Source organism: Caretta caretta, chromosome 2 (assembly GCF_965140235.1).
Source record: "Caretta caretta isolate rCarCar2 chromosome 2, rCarCar1.hap1, whole genome shotgun sequence".
In the NCBI taxonomy this organism is placed as follows: domain Eukaryota; kingdom Metazoa; phylum Chordata; order Testudines; family Cheloniidae; genus Caretta; species Caretta caretta.
The window spans coordinates 144,181,300-144,201,912 of NC_134207.1; the positions used below are offsets into that span (position 1 = coordinate 144,181,300).

Consider the following 20,613-nt stretch of genomic DNA (forward strand, 5'->3'; position numbering starts at 1 on the left):
AGACTAACCAATTTATTTGAGCATGAGCTTTCGTGAGCCACATCTGATGAAGTGAGCTGTGGCTCACGAAAGCTCATGCTCAAATAAATTGGTTAGTCTCTAAGGTGCCACAAGTACTCCTTTTCTTTTTGGCTTCTGTATGTTACCATTCCTGATGTCCGATTTGTGTCCATTTAATCTTTTACATAAGGACTGTCCAGTTTGGCCAATGTACATGGCAGAGGGGCATTTCTGCCCATGATGGCGTATATCACATCAGTAGACGTGCAGGTGAATGAGCCTCTGATGGTGTGGCTGATGTGGTTGGGTCCTCTGATGGTGTTGCTAGAATAGATATGGGGACACAGCAGGCAATGAGGTTTGCTACAGGGATTGGTTCCTGGGTTAGTGTTTCTGTGATGTGGTGCCTGTAGAATGTGGTGTTGAAGAGTTCTGTGGTGTGTTTAGTGGCCTGTAGACTATGGTGTTGTAGAGTTGCCTGGCAGCATCCTGTTCATAATCCGACCTATTCTCTGTTCTCTGATCTTGGGAGGCAGGCCAGTCCTTGCTTACAGACAGCCCCCCAACCTGAAGCAAATACCCACCAGCAACTACAGACCATACCACAGAAACACTAACCCAGGAACCAATCCCTGTAGCAAACCTCGTTGCCTACTCTGTCCCCATATCTATTCTAGCGACACCATCAGAGGACCCAACCACATCAGCCACACCATCAGAGGCTCATTCACCTGCACGTCTACTAATGTTATATATGCCATCACGTGCCAGCAATGCCCCTCTGCCTTGTATACTGGCCAAACCAGACAGTCCCTAAGTAAAAGAATAAATGGACACTCCATGTATCTGAAGAAGTGGTTGTTTACCCATGAAAGCTTATGCCCAAATAAATCTGTTAGTCTTTAAAGTGCTACCGGACTCCTTGTTGTTTTTGTGGATACAGACTAACACGGCTATCCCCTGATACTTTAGGTATCACTGGCATTCACAAAGACCCCTCTCAGCTACCGCTTAATCCTAGAAGCACTTAAGTCCCCAGGTGCCTAAGTTTCCACCAATAAAGCCCCCTAGTATGTGCCTAAATTTCTCCTGATGGACATATACAAAGCCACCCAAGTCCTAATGCCATTGAGCTGCTCAGTACCTAACTAACACTTAAACCCTGGCGGCATTCACAGATTATTCATTCCACCAGCCATGTTGCCTGATCCAGTAGGTGGAGGCAATACCACTCCTTATACCCATAAACCCAGTAGTTAAAACACTAACCTGAGATGTGGAAGACTCAGGTTCAAACCCCTTCTCTGCTCAATGAGGAACAGGACTTGAACCCAAGTTTCCACCTCCCAGGAGAGTGGGTTATTTGGAGGATGGGTCCCTTTCAATCTCTCCTGTTGAAGCTGTTCACTTTGTATAAAATACTTAAATATTCATTGGGCCATAGACAGTGAGAATGACTCTATAGCCCTGTGGTTAGGGCACTTACCTGAAAGAGATCAGATTGTTCTAACCACTGGGTTACTGGTATAAGTTCTCCACAACCACTTTTTCCTAGAGAAAGGCTCGAGCTGGTTTAAGTGCTCAACTCCGGGAAAGGGTTCATGGCTACGAATCCCAAGGAGCCTAACTATAGGCCAGAGGGAGGCAACCAACTCTCTTTGAGGGGCAGGGTTTAGGCCACACCCTCTCGATGGCATTTCCTACTGGTTAGTTTAGGCAACTCAGCATGATGGCTTCTGTGAATCCCATTCTTAGGGGCCCAAATCTCCCCATGCATCGTATAGGGAGCCTGAGCACCTAACCTGGGAACGTCAATTCCACTAGATAGTAGGGCACCTAAAACTTAAGAGCTGCTATGTTTAGCTTTGCAATGCTGAGGTACCCCTTGTGAACCTAGCCCTAAAACTCTCTATAATCAAGAAATATATGGCTACAAATCAATTCATAAAGTGGAAGAACAGAGACTTCCTGTAAACTTCATGAAGCTAAACATCATGACTATCTGAATACTCACTTTTAAATTACTGATAACAATTATAGCTGTAACCTGTTCAGATTAATTTTATGAAACAATTGGAAATATTCATTGGAAGAATTTTTTGCTTGGCAAATTATTTTCTTAGAAAATATGCTGAAACTGTGACTACTTTTAGGTGTATTTAACATTGGTAACTGTGTTTTGTAATTTCAAAAGCAAACCTAGCATAATGAGGCTGGCTTCTTTGCAGTGCTTTTCATTCCTATTGAAGAAACAGTGACTATGATGAAGTAGAACACAGTGTTCTTTAGATTTTTATTTTCTTATCCATGTTGTCTATCTATATTCTGGATTATAATTTATGCACTAAAAAAAGCTCACACTAGCATAATTTCACTTAAACTTTCCAAGGACCCTATTCATTTTTCTTTGTTAACCATTTGTGTCACATGTCACATTATGTTTAAAAAAAAGACAAGTTTTTAAATTTGTAAAATAGCAGACGGACATCATGTATTTTAACCAGCAATAGAAATTACATCCTGAATTACATGACTTTATTTAAACAGAGATCATCTTAAAGAACACACAGATGCTAACCATGGTCAGTAATGGAGACTAAGCTCTTTGAGGAACAGTCTTTTTACTATGTGTTTACGCAGTGCTTGGCACAATGAGGCTCTGATACATGACTGGGAGTTCTATGTGCTACTGAAATACAAATAATATTGATTCTGTGGATATGAATTTCCATTTGCAACTAACCTTAGCAGCCACTAGATGTTACTATTACTCCAGATGCTGTAGCTTGCAGAATATTTGTGTGGCTATAGAACATGAGGATATGCATTGTACAAACCTAGAAAAGAGATAATCCCCTCTATATATCCATCACATATATGAGAGAGAAACAGAAAATAAACAACATTGATACCCATACTGTAATATCAGAAAAGAATGGAGAAGATTTACTGAAATTCCTTAGTCCTTAGAAATTCCTAAATAAAAAGACTCTGTAATACATTTGTTCTTTGCTTTCTCTAACTGGACCTTTTATGGAATGCAGAAAGTTTACATTAATATGCATGCTTAACAAGTTTTATTAATGTATTATTAATGACGGATGATATTATACTGACTAATGAACTTACTGCACCATTCAACTGTTTTTTAAAAATTATGGAGCACTGGAGAAATATGAACATACTAAAGAAAAACAAATCTAGTTCTGAGTTTTAAAGAGGAAGAATAATCCTCGCAATTCCTTTTCTTAAAAGACTAAATTCTACCCCAAAATAACAGAGCAAACAAAAATTCCCCAACATATCTAGAGGATAATGGGATATATAAGCAATACACAGCAAGAGTTTATACAGAACCAGCCAAGCCAGACAAACCTGATTTTTTATTGGTAGAATTTTATCATTGTGGATTAAAGGAATATGGTAGATGTAGATGTAGTCCTTTGATATTTGGATTTAAGTAACTAATAACAATGTATCTCAAAAAATCTTACTGTCTTAATATTTTAATTAAAATTAGACAACAAACAACACTTTGTGGACTGAAAATTTGTTGCAAGGCCAAAAGCAAGGATAAATGGTAACATATTGAGTTGAGAGGAGGTGTCTTCATTAATAATTTGGAAGAGGGTATAAATGTCATGTTAATGAAATGTGCAGATGATACCAAAATTAGGAAAAAGGGATGACAGAGAAATAATACAAAAGAACCAAAAGAGATAAAAAACTCAAGCAGAAAATAATCAAATGAGATTCAGCTGTGAAGAATACAAACAATACATTAGGGAAATAATCTCAAATGGAGATATTCAAAGAAGAAAAAAACCTAGAAAAAAGTACCACTGAAAGAGACCCAGTAGACAGCAAATTAGACATGATTTTGCAATGAAGTATAAACACAATTTTGGGCTGCCCTACATAGAGGTGTTATGACATGAAGGAGAGAGGTCATAGAGACTCTCTGTACAACTACTCTACTTCGGATAGTGCAAATAATTCCTGACACATGATTACAAGAAAGATATTGACAAATTAGACAGTGCTCACAGTATAGCAACAAAAATGATTAAGGGGCTACGGTAATGGGCACTATACAAGCAGCTTAGATAGAAAGACAAGAAAACATAAAAAGTTTAAATGCTTTCTTAGCTCAATTACATGACATTAAGAGTGGACAAAACAGTATACAAATATTTGAAGGGTGTAAAACATCAACAAGGAGCTGCATTTGTAAGGTGGTAAAAAGGGATATAAGACGGAGGTACATGGGATGAATTTTAAAAAGGGAAAATTTAGATAGAATATCATGGAAATTTCTCTAATAATGAGATGTACTGGACAGTAAACAGTCTCCCCAGTGAGGTGATGCAAGCCCTACTGTTTTGGACAGTTAAAACTATGTTGGACAAAATTCTAGGACATATATTGTAATAAAGAATCTTTCACTGGGAGGGAGGATCTCCTACAAGATCTTTTCTTATTAATCATAGTTTAAAAATGTTTAAAGGAACATTTTTTAACAAATGTATTGAAAGTAAATGTATGCTTCATAACTAAAATATTCTTGCTGTCATTAATAATTGATGCTTTCTGTCAGCAATCACAATTATCAAACCACCATGGAGATAGAATGTAGTAACATACATAAAACATGAGCAATGATCTGAAGGTAAAATTTTTAGAAAAGACACGCAGAAGCTGCAATACTTAACTTGCTATACTATACACAGTATGTTCCATTAATGGCTCTGATATTGTAATAATTTAGCTTTCCTATTACAGTTGCACCTAGAGGCCTCAAACAATTTGGGACCACAGTTTTATAAACACTCTATAGACATATAGTAAATAAAAGTCCCAGCCCCAGAGAGCTTATTTTGACACACGATCTGAGTAATGAGACAGCAGATAGTTTTTCAGGATTATTTTTAAAAAATAAAACTAGAACTTGGAAATCTTTTAAGCTAATAAGGTCCACAGATATTTAAATTAGGGGCACAGGATACACAGGGAGAAGGGGGCAGAAATTAGTAGCCTACAGTGAAAATTATTTTAATGTTTCCAGAATTTAACAGTAGAATGTTTACATTTAAAGAAAAAGCCAACTGCACTGAGAACCTTGTCTAACTAAGTACATCGTCTACCCACTATTAGTATCCCTCTAAATTGTCTCATCTACTGTATGCTTCTTAAACAAACTGCAAAAAGGAAAGCGCTAAATATGCCAATTTAAACGTTATTTACCCCTTCACATAACACAAGAACCAGGGGACACTCAATGAAATTAATAGGCATCAGGCTTAAAACAAACATGAGAAAATACTTCACACAATGCGCAGTCAACCCGTGCAACTCATAATCAGGGGATATTGTGAAGGATTCAAAAAAGAATTAGATAAGTTCATGGAGGGCTAATAAACTTGAAAATTGCCCTCTTTTGTTCATTGCCTCTGAAGCATCTGTCATTCGCCACTCTCAGAAGACAGGATACTGGGCTAGATGAACCATTGATCTGTCCAGTTTGGCCATTCATAAGTTCTTAAATAAGAATAAAGCATTAAAAAGAAAGATATGGAAATAAAACCTGGTGTTGGATTTCAGGGTTCTTGTGCAACTGCTTTTCTACTTCCGCTAATACTGATTCCACAGACTGATACGTTACCCACAACTTCTTCTTGCTAAGCTTAAAATCTGAGAGCGTTCATACAATTTTCTCTGAATAGTTTGTGTGAACCAGATGTTAATAAAGCATTTTTGCACTACAGTAAAGGAAAAAGCTTAGACCTTAGCTCTACACTGGTTATTGTTGTATTTTATTTAAATGCTCATTACTCTCGTTCTGATATTATTTAGATAACATGGTATGTGCAAGAAGCAAATAGAAAAGATGTATCCTAGGCACAGACATGATTAACAGGTATTAAAGTTATCTTCAATTATCACAATTAACAATGTCAGAGTAACATTATTCAAGTTATTATACTAAGGTATTAGACGAATATTACTTTGTCATAAAGTAACACACTTATCAGGATGTTTGTTTTACGCTACAAAATTAAAAGACAGTATTACTGTTAAAATAATGGAATCTCCCATCTTCTTCCTAATTGACAACATGCAGCGTGCTGCACAAGACTCATTATACAATACAGAGCAGTTGCTTATTAAAATCTCCATCTAGCATCATGAATGTGACTTTTAAAACTGGGTTGAAGAAAAATAGCTGTTTACCACTGTCACAGTTGCAGGGCTAGCTACACCTCCTGTCCCCTTTCTGGTCTCTCTGGGTGCATCTCCTCCGATATCCAGCTCTGGGCCTTTATCTGTCCCAGGGTGGAATTTTCCAATTCTCATACTCTGAGACCCAGGCCCTGAGTTACAGTATCCTATAATCAACCATTCTCACCCTGCAGGTCTGCCTAATTTTGAGCACCTGCTGTTCTTCCCTTTGGGAATCTGTGACCAGCGCTATCAAGCATTCCAGTCTTCTTAAAACAAAAGTGTGGTTTCTTTTAGCAGTCGGAACAAAGCTTTAAGAAAAAAAAGGTTTTAAAAACAACCATCTTCACATGGCTATCTTGCCTGAAGCCCTACCATCCTGTGATGGTGACCTAGACAAGCCAGACTTCTCCATTCAAGCCAACAGGGTGTGAGGTACCTCACTTGGTTCCCCTGAACAACTACTGCTTGCCTCTTGAGAGAGGGTCCCTTTTAATCTCCCCAGAGGTTTGTTCTTCTCTGCTCTCTTCATCCTGGTTAGAACCAGTATTGGAGGTTGGTTGGAAAGAAGGCAAAATCACAGATAAATTAGTCCTGGCATTGTCCCCCAACAACACGTAAACATTTGCTGAGAGGTGGTTCTCTTGAGCCATTCCTACCTGTTTTTCCAGACAGACTCCTGTTAAGTTAAACCAATATCGTTGTTCAGAATAAACACCAATAACTGAGCCAACATATATTATTGATACTTGATTAAAAAATCTGTTTGCCACTCCGTAAATGAAGCATCAGTTATCAAATGAAGATGAGTAACATCCATCCTGGTAAGTGTGCATCATACAGTATTCTAGCCCCAAACTGAAACACATTTTCATACAACTCCCATTATTTATAACTAGTGATCTGTGACTCTGAAAATATTTCCATCTCTCCTCTGCTTCCTATTTCCTCAGAATTTTATAGAGAATTTAGAGGGTTTTATTGCACTGATGAATCAGTAGTAAATGCCTTTCAAAGTTTATGGTAGCTCCTGTACCATAAAACTTATTTCTGACATATCGGTTAGATAGTTAAAGAGTAGAGTCAAAGAGTATTAAGCCCATAAAACGGGCATAAGTTTTAGAACTAAGAGATTAGTATGTGACTCCAGTAACATGGGAAATGAAAATTCATGATAAAACTCAAACCCTTGCTGACAATGAATCTAGGTCAAATATTTTATTTCTAATGGCCACTGTACTTAGCCATCCTTATTCATGTCATTGCTAGAATAATATATGTACATCATTTTGGCTATTCAACAGGTTTGACACACTAATAACCACACTACTTTCTTGCATATGAATTCACATTAACATACTTTAAACAGCAGGTATCCCAATATTTTTATAATTTTACAGGTTGATCTGGCTATCAATGAGGCTGACATTCGCTGAAATATATTTATTTTAAAGCCACCTCATTACAGGTTTCATTCACTCAGAGGCAAATCCTGCCATCTCCTTCTTAGGCTTAAAAAAAATTCAGATTCTGGAGTGATGTGGAAAGCTACATTCTGTCAATAGAGTTAGCATCCTTCACTAACTACTGCTAACTATTATTATTTATACAGGGCCAGAACTGTACCTGGAGCTTCATAAAACACATAGAAAGATGAGGGTCACTGCTGCAAAGAGATTGCAGTGCAAATTTAGCTACTTCTAATCAATTTTCCCTCTGCGTTTTACTGTATTTGGAGCAAAAACTTGCAAGCTTAAATTACTAAAGAATTAGAAACCTGCTTACAGGAATGGCGTTTTGATTGCTTACTTCCATTCGGTGAAGCAAGTGAAGAAATCTGAGCAATAACTGAAATCTGCAATTGAGTGTTGATTCATTGCACAATGGCTGAAAACACAAATATACTACATGGTATGCCTAGTCAACTTGTTATGCCAGAAACATTTCTATGGCAGACAGGTAACCAAAACACTACAAATGCACACAAAAGAAAAATAAAAAAATAAACACAAATATAAGGGACAGTATCATATTTATGCCTGCCTTGCTCAAGTTCTCTCTCAAATAAGCTTAATCCTTTACCATATTTCTCAGAGGCAACCATCAACAGTGAAAAACAGCAAAGTTTGCTAGAGTATCCCAGATGACACTTTCATAACAAGAACTTTTGTATAAAACTTTCAACAATTCTCTGAAATCTCATAATTCAAGTAATTGACACTAATATCTGTTATTACAAAAGCCTATTAAAAGGATTATTTTCTATCTCAAAATCAACTATTAAATGCATGTGAGGCTTACAATACTTTCTGAAAACAACATATTCCATTTCTAATTATGAAATAGCTTTAGAACACTAGAGTCAAAGAGATGGACCTCCAGCAGATTAGCAGCAGCAAGTCAGACAAAACAATATTGTGTGACACTATTTGGAATGAGAGTCTCTGATTGTTTCAACCTTGGCAAAAACATTTTGAGTTAATAGATTTGATTGATAGTATTAATTCTTTCACACTTTACACTGGCCAAAAATGTGTTAAGGTTCTAGGCAAAAACCTTAACTGTTTTAGATTGAAGTTGTCCTCATATAAAACCTGTGGCCTGCAATACTGATTAAGAATGATATACCAGGATGAAATCCAGTGGATCCAACTGTCAGAAACACACAGATCTGTATTATGTCTATTTCAGATTCGCAATTGCAATGCATTTCTGTGGAATTATTGTAATATTCTCCTTGGCTAAATGCATACGTATCCTTCCACGGAAAATCTCACAAGGCATACAAGGTGCACAATAATCCCCATAAAATGCATTGTTGGTTGAATCTTTGCATTTAAATATGCTCAGTCCTATAAAAGAAACTCCTAGAGTGCACAGAATTCACTAATGAACAACAAAATGCTGGAAAAAATCTCAGAGGTTTCAAAAGCTTGTTTAGATAAGAAGCCAAAAGATATTTTATCATAAATTATTTTAAATCTTCTCTGGTTTAGAAATATGTCTCACAAGATTTACAATAATTCTTATACCTGGATGGATCAGAAATATAGTTAGAATATCATTTCAGGATATTTCAATACTTCAGGTTCCTGATCCAGGTGAACTCTGAAAAGGTAGAAGCATTCAAAAATAAAAAAGTTAACTGCAATATTTTAAGCCTGAAAAAATTTGGTGTGGTTTTGGTTTCAATTTCAGGCAAAGGTTCATGTTGATCTTTATTTTATCTGAAATAGTTCACTCATCCCTATACTGTATATGATAATAAATGCAACCTCCTGCACTGAAGGAATTTTGCATTTTAAAGCTAATCTCTTTCATACTTCTAACTCTGCTGCCATGTTTAATGATGCTAAGGGTTTATGCGTATCTGGCCATGTAGTCAGAAAATGTTACCCACAAAACACTCAAAGAAAATATTTTTTTTCAAATAATCAGCAACATTAATTGATTTCAGAGAAGGTATGGGGGAAATTATGCACCCTGAAAACTTCATTTAGGGCTAGAGTTTACCCTCAAATGCATGAAAAGCATCTAAAAAAATTATAAATGGTGTGACACAGCAAAGTAAACCCAGCATGTCAGCTGAAAATTAGTATTGTTTCCAAGGTCTGAATTTCAGAACACATTGAAAAAATACTGTAGTTTAGGTTTAGTTTAAAAAAAAAAAAGCATTTATGCTCAAATATCCAAAAGAGGTTACTCTCTAAAACTGTGGGAATCAGAAGTATCAAACCTTACCTGAAATAATTTATGCACCATAATTGAGCATACATGAAGAGCCAACTAGAAAACATCTGGTGCCACGGCTATGCACCCATAATTTCATTAAACTGAGATGAATACCAAAAATCCAGAAATTATGGAATTCATTAGATGAATGCTGTCTGAATTTCTTCCTTCTCAAGATCCACATTTTACCTTCTACTTAAACAGCACTTTTCACCCCGGGATTTCAGTGCACAATGAATGGTGTGTACACATTTAACATATCCAAGCACACTGACATACCTCCTGTACAAAAGACTGACAGCTATTAAATATGTCACAAGACTATGTAAAAAGGTGACTGTTGTCTAATAACTAAACTGTCAGTGAAATGAGAGGAAAATCACGCAATTTTCTTCCCATATTACATGTAATTCTGCCTGTGGGTGGGGCACTTACTCCTCCGTCATCAGGTGCAACAGGTGCTACTGCCTCAAGTTACCTTCACTGGTTGGACAGTTTGTATCTCACTGTTTGGTTAGTTTACCCAAATCAGAAAGTCCACATTTTCCAGGATAATGAAAAGTCCAAATAGAACAAAAACAGTACTTCACCCTCACCATCCCAGTCCTCTCCACAGCCCATGTATCCTTGTCCCCTTGATTGCAGGCTCCTAGTCACATGAATCATAGGACTGGAAGGGATCTCAAGAGGTCATCTAGTCCAGTCCCCTGAACTCAAGGCAGGACTAAGTATTATCTAGACCATCCCTGACAGGTGTTTGTCTAACCTGCTCTTAAAAATCTCCAATGATGGAGATTCCACAACCTTCCTAGGCAATTTATTCCAGTGCTTAACCACCCTGACAGTTAGGAATTTTTTCCTGATGCCCAAACTAAACCTTCCTTGCTGCAATTTAAGCCCATTGCTTCTTGTCCTATTCTCAGTGGTTAAGAACAATTTTTCTCCCTCCCCCTTGTAACAACCTTTTATGTATTTGAAAACTGTTATGCCCCACCTCAGTCTTCTCTTTTCCAGACTAAACAAACCCAATTTTTTCAATCTTCCCTCATAGGTCATGTGTGTTCTAGACCTCTAATCATTTTTGTTGCTCTTTTCTGGACTTTCTCCAATTTGTCCACATTTCCTGAAATGTGGCGCCCAGAACTGGACACAATACTCCAGTTGAGGCCTAATCAGTGCAAGTAGAGCGGAAGAATTACTTGTCATGTCTTGCTTACAATACGCCTGCTAATACATCCCAGAATGATGTTCACTTTTTTTGCAACACTGTTACACTGTTGACTCATATTTAGCTTGTGATCCACTATGACCCCCAGATCCCTTTCCACAGTCCTCCTTCCTAGGCAATCATTTCCCATTTTGTATGTGTGGAACCGATTGTTCCTTCCTAAGTGGAATACTTTGCATTTGTCCTTATTGAATTTCATCCTATTTACTTCAGACCATGTCCCCAGTTTGTCCATATCATTTTGAATTATAATCCTATCCTCCAAAGCACCTGCAACCCCTCCCAGCTTGGTGTCATCCACAAACTTTATAAGTGTACTCTCTATGCCATTATCTTAATCACTGGTGAGAAGAAATTTATTCATAACCAAGTCCTTCATCCCGCGGCTACATGTATATCAACACACCATCTCAAAGTGGCACTATGAAGAATGAGGACCCATGCCAGTGTTCTTCTAAAGATTCCAGCCCTCTCCGCAATGAGCCCCACCATGGATTTTTGGTAAAATCCTGGTCAATGGAGAGCCCTATCAGCAGGTGCATGCTCTTTCCACGTCTCTTTCTACATAGGGAAATGACTGATCCTTCTAGTTTGTTTCTCACCTCCTGCGCATACCTTGCTAACTACCCTACAGTTCCCATCTGAGCCTCCAAGAACTACAACCACCAGAATGCCTACGTCCTGTGACCAGTCCTCATAGGACCAGTACTCTTTTACTCTGCCCTTCTATCCAGATGTGATGATATACAACATGCCAGCCACAATGATTCTCTTTTCCTATGCAATATAGCTCATCGGTCATATTTAGCAAGACATGTTGCTACCATGTGGACACCAACCCCAGGCTTCTCCTACAGAGGCAGCCTGTAATTATGCCTTCCTCACCCCACTTCAAGTTATGGCAGTTGGAGGCTAGAGGCTGGTAACAAGGTGTTGACATAAATGCAGGTCCACAGCTGAAGGACTTAAGAATGTAATAACATAAGAACTGCCATACTAGGTCAGACCAATAGTCCATCCATTCTGACAGTGGGCAGTGCCAGATGCTTCAGACGGAATGAGTAGAACAGGGCAATTTATCGAGTGATTCATCCCGTCATCCAGTCCAGCTTCTAGAAGTCAGAGGTTTAGGGAGACCCAGAGCATGGGGCTGCGTCCCTGATCATCTTGGCTAATAGCCATTGATGGACCTATCCTCCATGAACGTATCTAATTCTTTTTTGAACCTGGTTATACTTTTGGCCTTCACAATATCCCCTGGCAACAAGTTCCACAGGTTGACTGTCCATTGTGTGAAGAAGTACTTGCTTATGTTTGTTTTAAACCTGCTGCCTATTAATTTCATTGGGTGACCACTGTTTTTTGTGTTTTGTGAGAGGGTAAATAACACTTCCTTATTCACTTTCTCCACAACGTTCATGATTTTGTACACGACTACCATATCCCTCTTCAGTCATCTCTTTTCTAAGACTACCAGTCCCAGTCTTTTTAATCTCTCCTCATATGGAAGCTAATCCAAACCCTTAATCATTTTTGTTGCTCTTCTCTGTACCTTTTCCAATTCTAATATATATTTTTTGAGATGGGGTGACCAGAACTGCATGCACTATTTAATATGTAGGTATACTATACATTTGTATCGCGACATTATGATATTTTCTGTCTTATTATCTATCCCTTTCTTAATGGTTCCTACATTGCTAGCTTTTTTGACTGCTGCTACATACTGAGATGTTTTCAGAGAACTATTCAAGATTACTTTAAGATCTTTTTCTTGAGTGGTAACAGCTAATTTAGATGCCATCATTTTGTATGTATAGTTGGGATTATGTTTTCCAATGTGCATTACTTTGCATTTATCAACACTGAATTCCATCTGCCATTTTGTTGCCCAATCACCCCATTTTGTAAGGATCCCTTTGTAACTCCACACAGTCAACTTTGGACTTACCTTGAATAACTGTGTATCATCTGCACACTTTGCCAACTCAATATTTATCCCTTTTTCCAGATCATTTATGAATATGTTGAGTAGTGCTGGTCCCAGTACAGATCCTTGGGAGACCTTGCTATTTAACTCTCTCCACTGTGAAAACTGGCCATTTATTCCCTACCTTTTGTCTCCTATCTTTTAACTAGCTACTGATCCATGAGAGGACCTTCTCTGTTATCCCATGACTGCCTATTTTGCTTAAGAGACTTGGTGAGGGACCTTGTCAAAGGCTTTCTGTAAGGTCATGTACACTACATCCACTGGATCACCCTTGTCCACATGTTTGTTAACCTCTTCACAGAATTCTAATAGATTAGAGACATGATTTCCCTTTACGAAAGCCCCAACATATCATGTTCATCTATGTGTCTCATAATTCTGTTCCCTACTATAGTTTCAAGCAATTTGCTTGGTGCTGAAGTTAGGTTTACCAGCCTGTAATTGAAAGGATAGCCTCTGGAGCCCTTTTTAAAAATAGGCATTACATTACCTAGAAGATAATAAGGTGATAAGTAGCAGTCATCATGGATTTGTCAAGAAAAAATTGTGTCAAACCAACCTAACAGCTTTCTTTGACAGGGTAACAAGCTTGTGGATGGGGGGAAGCAGTAGATGTGGTATATCCTGACTTTAATAAGGCTTTTGACACTGTCTCACATGACCATCTAATAAACAAACTACGGAAATACAACCTAGATGGAGATACTATAAGGTGAGTGCATAACTATTCGGAAAACATTTCCCAGAGAGTAGTTATCAGTAGGGCCCTACCAAATTCACGGCCATGAAAAACATGTCACGGACCATGAAATCTGGTCTCCCCACTGTGAAATCTGGTCTTTTGTGTACTTTTACCCTATACTATCCAGATTTTACAGGAGAGACCAGCATTTCTCAAATTGGGGGTCCTGGCCCAAAAGAGAGGTGCAAGGGGGTTGCGAGTTATTTTAGGGAGGTCAGAGTATTGCCACCCTTATTTCTGCACTGCCTTCAGAGCTGGGCATCTGGAAAATGGTGGCTGTTGGCCAGGCACCCAGATTTGAAGGTAGTGCCCCACCAGCAGCAGTGCAGAAGTAAGGGTGGCAATACCATACCATGTATCACAGTGGTAGCCGTGTTACTCTGGATCTGTAAAAGTGGCAAAGAGTCTTGTGGCACCTTACAGACTAACAGACGTATTGGAGTATAAACTTCCGTTGGTGAATACCCACTTTGTTGGATGCATGTTCCATACCATGCCATCCTTACTTCTGCGCTGCTGCTGGTGGCGGCTCTGCCTTCAGAACTGGGCTCCTGACCAGCAGCTGCTGCTTTCCGGCTGCCCAGCTCTGAAGACAGCGCCTCTGCCAGCAGCAGTGCAGAAGTAAGGGTAGCAGTACCGCAAACCACCCCTCAATAACCTTGCAAACCCTGCCACCCCTTTCCACACACACACACACACAACTCCTTTTTGGGTCAGGACCCCTACAATTGTGACACTGTGAAATTTCAGATTTAAATAAATGAAATCATGAAATTTACAATTTTTAAAATCCTATTACCGTGAAATTGACCAAAATGGACTGTGAATTTGATAGGACCCTAGCTATCAGTGATTCACAGTCAAGCTGCAGGTCATATGGAGTGGAATCCTGCAAGGATCAGTCGTGGGTCCATTTCCATTCAATATCTTCATAAATGATTTAGATAATGGCATAGAGAGTACACTTATAAAGTTTGTGGATGATACCAAACTGGGAGGGGCTGCAAATGCTTTGGAGGATCAGATTAAAATTCAAAATGATCTGGACAAACTGGAGAAATGGTCTGAAGTAAACAGGATAAAATTCAATAAGGACAAATGCAAAGTACTCCAACTAGGAAGGAATAATCAATTGTACACATACATAATGGGAAATCACTGCCTAGGAAAGAGTACTGCAGAGAGGGATCTGGGGGTCATAGTGGATCACAAGCTAAATATGAGTCAACATTGTAACGCTGTTGTAAAAAAACTAAACATCGTTCTGGGATGTATTAGCAGAAGTGCCGTAAGCAAGATATGAAAAGTAATTCTTCCACTCTACTCCGTACTGATAAGGCCTCAACTGTAGAAATGTGTCCAGGTCTGGGTGCCAAATTGGAGAAAGTCCAGAGAAGAGCAACAAAAATGATTAAAGATCTAGAAAACATTACCTATGAGGAAAGACTGAAAAAATGGGGTTTGTTTAGTTTAGAGAAGAGAAGACTGAGGGGACACATGATAACAGTTTTCAAGTACATAAGAGGTTGTTACAAGGAGAAGGGCAAAAATTGTTCTCATTAGCTTCTGAGAATATGACAAGAAATTGCAGAAGGGAGGTTTAGGTTGGACATTAGGAAAAACTTCTTAATTGTCAGGGTATTTAAGCACTGGAACCAACTGCTTAGGGAGACTGTAGAATCTCCGTCACTGGAGGTTTTTTAAGAACAGGTTAGACAAACACCTGTCAGTAAAGGTCTAGTTATTACACAGTCCTGCCTTGAATGCAGGGGACTGGACACGATGACCTCTCAATATCCCTCCCAGTCCTACACTTCTATGATTCTATGATTAGCTATCCCAGAGTCATCTGGTACATAGGCTGATTTAGGTGATAGGTTACATACCACAGTTAGCAATTCTGAAATTTTATATTTGAGTTCCTTTAGAACTCTTGGATGAAAGCCATCTGGTCCTGGTGATTTATTACTGTATAATGTATCCATTTGTTTCAAAACCTCCTCTACTGACACCTCAAGCTGGGACAGTTTCTCAGGTGTGGGAATCTCCCTCAGATACTCTGCTGTGAAGATCAATGCAAAGAATTCATTTAGCTTCTCCTCAATGGCCTTGTCTTCCTTGAGTGCTCCTTTATTGCCTCAATAGTCCAGTAGTCCCACTGATCATTTGGCAGACTTCCCACTTCTGATGTACTTAAAAATATCTGACAGGTTTCAGAGTAGCAGCCATGTTAGTCTGTATCCGCAAAAAGAAAAGGAGTACTTGTGGCACCTTAGAGACTAACAAATTTATTTGAGCATAAGCTTTCGTGAGCTACAGCTCACTTCATCAGATGCATTCAGTGGAAAATACAGTGGGGAGATTTATATAGAGAACATGAAACAATGGGTGTTACTATACACACTGTAATGAGAGTGATCAGGTAAGCAGGAGAGCGGGGGGGGACCTTTTGTAGTGATAATCAAGGTGGGCCATTTCCAGCAGTTGACAAGAACATCTGAGGAACTAGGGGTGGGGGAGGAGAGGGGAGGGAGGGGAATAATCATGGGAAAATAGGATAGGCAAAGGCAACATGTCCTAACCTCCTTGCCAGTGATGAGTGGCCATTACAGACTGCAGTCTGCCCCAGGGAAAGGGGGCTAGATGATGACTGGAAGTAGCCACTGAGGCAAGGGCACCGGGGTCTGGGAGGGACTTGGGGCCAGCGGCAGGTAAGATATCGGCCTGCAGAGGGTGCTCCGTAAACTGCAAAAAGAGCTAATTCCAAGATGACCAGCAGGAGGTGCTGAACCGGTGAATCTTTGCCTCACTACAGGAAGTTAAAATGACTGCTGCAGATACTAAGGTGACCTTACCTACTCAAATGAAAAACTGCAATTTTTTAAGGGTGGCCCCTGTATTCTTATTCCTATCTTCTGCAATAACTGCAATGTATGAGTTGTTTAGAGGAACAGTATGAAATAATGAATGTTTGAGTAATCCAGCCTAGAGATCACAAAGGTGTGGACTCTCCGTTATCTAGAAGAGACTTCTTCTCACTCCAACCAATTCATACCTTCCTTTTTATAACAGAACGCTTTTGCCTGGGCCTACAGTGCCCATCAGTTAATAACACAGTGAACAGTAAATTTATTTGTTCTACTACAGGTCCTTTGACAGCGAATCCCTGAATCCTAATTCTCACTTACAGAGAGGAAGGCCGCAGACCTAAAATTAATTACATAAATGCTCAATTTTAAGCATAAGTCAACAGTTTCAAAGGGACTGCTCATGTGTTTAAAGTTTAGCATGTGCCTAAGTGTTTGCAGGATCAGGGCCTAAGTAATAAGGCAAAGTGCTTTTTGAAGTTACTGTTTATCTTAAAGGATTAGAAGCCACCATATATATCACTAAAATGTTAAAGATTCTACCAAACTTTCAGTCTACAAAAATTTGCAAAAGGAAAACTTAATATACATGATAAAATCCCTGTTACAATTCAATGGGGGAGCCAGAGGTTGGTCCTGGCAGAAGTCACCAGAGTCGGAGACCTCCTGGACTACGACCAGGGAGACCGGCTGGATCCCCTGACACTCACTCAGCGCATGAGGCTCTCCAGACCTCATACTCCCCGGCGGCTACTTCAGGAGCTGAGGGCCACCTTGCTGCCCACTGCTTGGGTTTACCTGGACCGGGTCCTGAGAGAGGGCACGTCCCGCCCACCCTCCATCCCAGGCCCTCCGGATCTTTTCATCGGGCCCCTGCCCCGTGGACCCAACCGACACCCGGCCTCCTCTCCCCCGCCTCTTCACCGTGAGCTGGCTACATGAGCTGCACCCGGTCCGTTTCCAGACCACGCCAAGGAAACATCTATACACGCTCGTGCTCCACACCCTTCACATCCTTACCCTCACGCCCCGCCCCGACACGAAGTGGCGGGACCTCCTGCCACCTTTAGAGGGTGAGAGGCCCCAGTGGGCTGGCCTATATTCCACCCTGGTCCCGAGGCCCACCAGGGATGTTATTTGGCGGCTCCTTCACGGGGCCGTGAGCACGGGCGTGTACTTGGCGCGGTTTACTCTACTCCCAGACACCTGCCCCTTTTGCGGTGTGAGGGTAACCCTGGTGCACATATACCTGGAGTACGCCAGGCTGCAGCCCCTATTCCGGCTCCTCACGAATATTTTGTTAAGATTTTGGTTGCACTTTTCCCCTCACCTCCTTATCTATGTACTCCCTGTCCTTGGCCCCGCTAAGTCACGGGACCTCCTGGTCAACCACCTCCTGGCCCTGGCTAAAGTGGCCATCTATAAAACCAGGGTGAGGAGGTTGGCTGATGGAGTCTCCTGTGACTGTGGGGCCCAATTCCGATCCTCTGTCCATTCACGCCTCTGGGCAGAGTTCCTCTGGGCAGTGACCACTGACTCCTTGATGCCTTCGAGGAGCAGTGGGGGCTGTCCGGGGTTCTCTGCTTGGTGTCTCCGTCTGGTTCCCTTCATTTGACCCTTTGACCGCACTCCTGTCCCTGTTGTTTATTAGTTGTCCCCCATAATTATTTGGTTTTCCAGGTCCTGTGGACCCCTCTCTTAGGCTGGGGGGAGATCCTTTAGCAGTGGGCGGATGGCACTTCCTGGATCCCAATAAGACAATTCAATGGGGGGGAAAGCAAGAAAATAAAAGTTGTGAACTATAACTCTATAATACGGTGGATTATTAATAAGTATCAGAAATATAACAAATAAATCACAGTAGATTTACCAATTTAGGTATCAGTTCTGTGCCAACTGAATTTAATGGGCATTTTGACAGGGGTAGGTCATGCAATCCTGCAGTGATATTCATGGGAATGACACTGGCATGGGACAAGGCAGAAGACTCCATAAGATTTACTTCATGTTGCTCAAATCCTCCCCTCTGTGAGGAAGTACTGGGGTGCTGCAAAGAAAACAGGAGGTGCAGCCTCCCAACCCCATAGTTTTCTTCTAATCAGATACTGGGGTCCCACTTCCATGGAGGGGCTGCCTCTATGCATTGCTGCTGCTGCACCATGGCATAGTACTTCTGAGGCTGTGCTATAGCTGCCATTAAGGGGGTTCCTAGCAAGGCTTAATGCTCTTGAAACAGCATTAATTCACAATCAGATTTCTGCATGGAAGTCCAGAGACTTGGCAGCGGCTGATGTCATGGAGCTTAACTGAACCTAAAGAGCTTCAGTGAGGCGCATCAGTAAGATCCCACAGAGGCAGAAATAATGTTCCCCACCCTCATACCTCCCAGGAGAGATTTTTCTGGCCATTAGCTTCTCCAATCACAGAAGTCTAGGGGTGATATGGACGTTAGTTTTCAATCATTTATATATCACAGTTGTTTTTGTTCTCCTAGATACATTTTTATCTATCTAATTTATAAAGCAACATGCTGAGTCTATTATCTTCTGATTCACCTTGTTCAGTTCTTACATTAATTGAGAGACTTAATACTGCGCTCCTTAGCAAGTACCAATAGCAGAGCATGTTGGGGGGTGAGTGTTTTTTTAGTTTGTAATATTAGATTTAATAATTATATTGGTCACGCTTTGCTCATTTTCCAAGCCTATACTGAAAGCAGAAGAGAATTAGTTCTCTGGAATAAGTTACTTAAGAGGAATTCTAATACTCATTTACTTGCTTTTTCAAATAACTTAATCTGTCAGTTAAAGGATACAAGGACATTATTCAATACAACCGGATTCTTTTTTCCTCTTATTTGTTCCGTGCTACAGAATTTCATGTGTTGCTTAATCGTTATTGATATGAATAAACTAATTATAGATTAGGGTTCACATTCAATGACCTTCCAAAAACACCAACACTAATCAGAAGAAGCACCTCTTTTTTTATATATGATAAATAAACTTATGATGTTAGAGGTGGTGGCATGTAAAGATGATCTGCTAAGTGGGCTTGAGGTTTTTGTTTTGGGTTTTGGGGTTTTTAATTGGGCTTGTGCCCTATCTTGCTTCTTTAAGACCTATAGAGAAGGCCTAGAAGGTTGTGGAGCAAAGTATTTTTTCCCTCCCTACTTTATTATCTTAGAAATATTGGGGGTGTCCAGAAAGTTTGGGTTTTGTGGATGATCTTTTGGAGCACTCAGAACATTTGTACTGCAAGCTCTTCAATCTTAATTTACGTATTGGAGCATGAGCTTTCGTGGCTCATGCTCCAAGACGTCTGTTAGTCTATAAGCCATAGGACTCTTTGCCGCTTTTACAGATCCAGACTAACACAGCTACCCCTCTGAAGCTTAACCTTAACTGAAGGGATGGGAATGTTGAATCTTTAACAAATACATCTTTTCTTCAATGGGTTGGAGTTGTAATTTATTGGAATTGAACACGTGTTAACAAAAACCAAAGTTTTGAACAGTCTGACTAAAACTCCCTTTCCCTCTCCATAACTCTGCTTTTGGTCACTTTACTCTTCTGATACCACAATTGCACTAGTTTTCCAGTCACCACAGAATATTTCATGATAGCAAAAACAGAATGTTCAATATCTAAACAAGCAGGCAAAAAGAAAAGAAATATTTCAGACCTTCTTTCTACAGTATTAAGAGCAAAAAGAGGGCACAAGCTAATTTTTTTCATGTTGCAGATAGAAATACATTTATGTAGAGTCTGAGCCTGCAAACCCTTACTTATGCAAGTATTTCACATGAGCTATCCCACTGACAGGAATGAGA

The 20,613-nt window shown here is 39.9% G+C and overlaps 1 protein-coding gene across 4 annotated transcripts in view; it reads right to left on the bottom strand.

Annotated features, from left to right (window-relative positions):
• The window catches only part of ADCY2 (adenylate cyclase 2), a 436,571-nt gene that overhangs the window by 404,031 nt on the left and 11,927 nt on the right, over positions 1-20,613 (bottom strand). The window lies entirely within an intron of this gene.